Consider the following 3794-nt stretch of genomic DNA (forward strand, 5'->3'; position numbering starts at 1 on the left):
GTGAGGTTTTTCTTTTATAGATAAAATAAAATTTTTTAACATACTTTATATGTTGAAAAGATGCAGGGAAAGATGTGTCCCTGTAAACCACCCATATGTCATAGTGGTGTCATAAACCATATATGCATGTATGTGTGTGTGTGTGTGTGTGTGTGTGTGTGTGTGTGTGTGTGTGTGTGTGTGTGTGTGTGTGTGTGTGAACCTATGGTATGAACCAGTTGTTTCTGCCAGTTGAATCTCTTGGAACCCGCTTCAGTTCTACAGCTGTATCCTAGCAGTTTCTTCTGAAATTGGTACGTAAATTACCATGTTTTTCGGGGGTCGTACAGCTCCTTGTGTTTCTCAACTTCCATAATTAATTTAAAGTCATCCATCTTAACTGCTTGCCTCAGACTTTCTGCCTCTCTGTCCTGTTTGCTCCGGTGAAAAGACACCCAAAACCACACACCCCTTCACGTGGTCACACACGCACACAAGTTCGATGTGTGTGTGTGTTCGTGTGGTTTTTCTGCAGTGTCTGTTTACGAACACATTTGACTATTACGGAATTTTATTTTGAAATGCTTTATTTTTTAACTTTACTGGCCTGCCTCTTATGTCTAGGTTTGACTTCCTGCCAGAATTGACGCGATTCACTCGCGGCTCGCGAAAAAAATAGAGCCAACTCCGAAATGATCGCTGCACGGCGCGGGCCGGAGCGCCAGCGCGCGGCGCTTCGGCGGCCCACGTGGTCTATAGAATAGCTTAACAAGGGCGCCGAATGAAGGCGGTCCCATTTTCGCGGCGCTTCCATGGCCGGTGTGTCCCCGGCGTCAGTAAGAACGCCCTGTGCCAGCACCTGGGTGTCTCCCTTTCGAGTGTCTAAAGGAATGTGTAAATGTGTGTGCATTTTATCATTTTTGTCTGTCCTTAATAAATACTCTTGGAGGGCTTTGTCTGACGAGAGTGAATTGACTACTGACTCAAGTGTTTCATTGATCTCTCTCCACTTTGCAAAGTCTAAATTGTTTGGTTATTGGTAAAGATTGGTATGGGTTAAATCAATCAGCTTGTTAATACAACCCCTGTGTGTTGAGCTTTCCCTTCAGGTAACCCTGGATGGGAAAATTAAAATACCTAACATTATTTTTTTTTCTTTTGTTCTAACCTCCCTGTTTAAACGAAATTCATCCCAAAAATCGATATATGAATCAACACCAATCATAATACCACGACTAGAACATACCGTAAATCCTCTAATACAGGCCGGTATTTAATTAAAGGCCGGGTCTCCAATTTTGGCCGGTGTCGGAGTCAGCGGAGGTGAATAATGGCCGGTCTCTTATTGTGGCCGGGTGGAAGACCCACCTTTTTAGCTTAGCTTTTAACTGATTACCATTTATCTATAAATACATATTTATCTCTTTTATTATTTTTATCATTTTATCTACATCTTAGTGTTTTTACATGATTATGTTTTCTTTTACTATCTTTATAATCACTTTTTATCAGTTACTTTTTATCATTATTAGCTTTTATTATTTTATATGTTATATATCTTAAATCCTCCAGTGTTTCCTCTGCGGAGCCCTCTGCCTTGGGGCCGGTGGTCAGGGGCGGCGGCGGCCGGGGCGCTCCCCAGGTAGTGCCCGGGCACTGGTGGGGGTTTCTGCCCTACGCCACTGGGCGTCATGGGCCGGTGTCTTGGCTGCTGCCGTGGATCTGTTGCTGCCAGGGCAGATGGCTCCGCTGATGATGTGTCGTTCATTACCTGACCCATCTGAACTCAGCCTATTGTTTCCTCTGGTGTTCACGAGTGTGTGTGTGTGTGTGTGCGTGTGTGTGTGTGCGGGTGATTGTATGTCCACTTTGGAAGTTGGGTGCGGGAGGGGAACTGTAATTTTTAATTGTTTTGTACTTGGGGAGGGGGGCTGGGATGGGAATGTGGGATCTATGGGGCCATTTTAATCTGTAAAGCACTTTGAGTTGCATTTTTTGTATGAAAAGTGCTATATAAATAAAGTTGATTTGATTTGATTTGAATGTGGTAACAAGCAAGTATGAGCGTCTCAGCGGCAGGGTTATAGTCCCCAAATAAACCAGCAGGAGGCAATAGAGGTTCACGCAGACCTTTATTAGGCTTTTTCTTCAACGCTTTGTAACGCTACAGACACGATCCTCTATCACGCTCCTACCACACAGAGTCACGGTGTCAGTTAACCATGCTAATTCAACCCGCTCCACAGAACACACATCACCTTCCCTGTGGCTTACATAACACTCACAGAACACGCAAATCAACACATAGGAACTAGCAGAACGATAGGAAACACATATAACTCAATACCCAGAATGCACCTGGCTTACAACCCCAGCCAGGTCATTACACTATCAAGTTCAAAGAGAACGTGCTGATTATGCTGCAGAACACTCTGGGGAGCAGCAGTAGGGGTTGTATGAACTAGTCAACTTCACTATAGTGACTTTTTATGCCTGTCGTCGACTAGTCGCTGTCACGTGATAATGACCGGCAAGATGCAGCCCTCGGAAAAGACAGCAGCCTGCTGTCAGCAGGTGACAAGCTCCTGCGCTCGGGGGGTGGGGGGGGCAACGCGCTGTGCCAGACCGTAGGTACTGACACGCGATCGTTCATGTCGGTTCATTTCCTTTAATGTTTTCTGTCTTTTATTTGCGCCTGATGTGTATCGCTGCTGTGGAGCGGGGTGCTTCACCTTGTCCTCCGACGCACAGATCACTGATGCGGCCTCCAAGCAGGGAGCGCTCTGCTGTTTTCGCGGTCGGTAGATCTGCCTCCTGAGCACGGCCGCAGTAACAATCAGGTGTCGCCACCTCAAAAACTAATTTAACACGCGATCGTTCATGTCAGTTCATTTCCTTTAATGTTTTCTGTCTTTTATTTGCGCCTGATGCGTTTCGCTGCATGCTGTGGAGCGGGGCGCTGTGCGCATCACCTTGTCCTCCGACGCACTGATCACTGATACGGCCGCCAAACAGCGAGCGCTCCACTGTTTTTGCGGTCAGTAGATCTTTTAGAACTGCAGTTCAAAGGTAACTCATGAGGTGAATATATATGAACCCAGGTAGCAGTTTTTCTTTAGGATTGAGAGGAGATGCAGGAAGATAATAAACAGACAGGACAGAAAAATAGTCAAATAAAAACAAGTTAGTTTTTGTACCTGGTGGTTGCAACAAACAGACACCACTGAAGGTCATCAGAAGTGAGGAACAGAAAATGAAATAATTATTTTAATGTTTAGAGCAGCAGGAACTCCGAGAGGCTGCAGGCGCATCAGTGAGTTTGCGGCCGCTGCGCAGGGGGAGGGGGAGAGGGCTGAAGCAGGGGGAGGGGGGAGATGGCTGAAGCAGAAACTACCGTTGTTAAAAGAAATGTGTTTAACTTTGAAAATGTGGGCGCAATTTTAATTGTCAAAAACTCCAGCGAACCATTAGTTCATTTTGCTCAAATAGAAATAGAGGTCTGCCTCTAATACTGGCCCTCCTTCCAATAAAGGCCTGGAGCTTGATTAGCTTGAGTCAAATACAGGCCCGGGCCTGTATTAGAGGATTTATGGTATATCAACCTTAAACACACAAAAAGAACCTCCAGACAAAAGGGCTGTAAGGAACAACCCGTACCACACAAAGGCTACATTAAGAGGCCGACAATACAGAAAGTGTCATTGACATCGTTGAAACTATAAGCAAAGGACATTCAAAATAATAACTGGCAGACCAATAACACCATAACATAACCTTCATTTGAATTTAAAAACACCAGATGGTACCCAGACAAA

This window comes from Nothobranchius furzeri, chromosome 18 (genome assembly GCF_043380555.1).
Source record: "Nothobranchius furzeri strain GRZ-AD chromosome 18, NfurGRZ-RIMD1, whole genome shotgun sequence".
Classification (NCBI taxonomy): domain Eukaryota; kingdom Metazoa; phylum Chordata; class Actinopteri; order Cyprinodontiformes; family Nothobranchiidae; genus Nothobranchius; species Nothobranchius furzeri.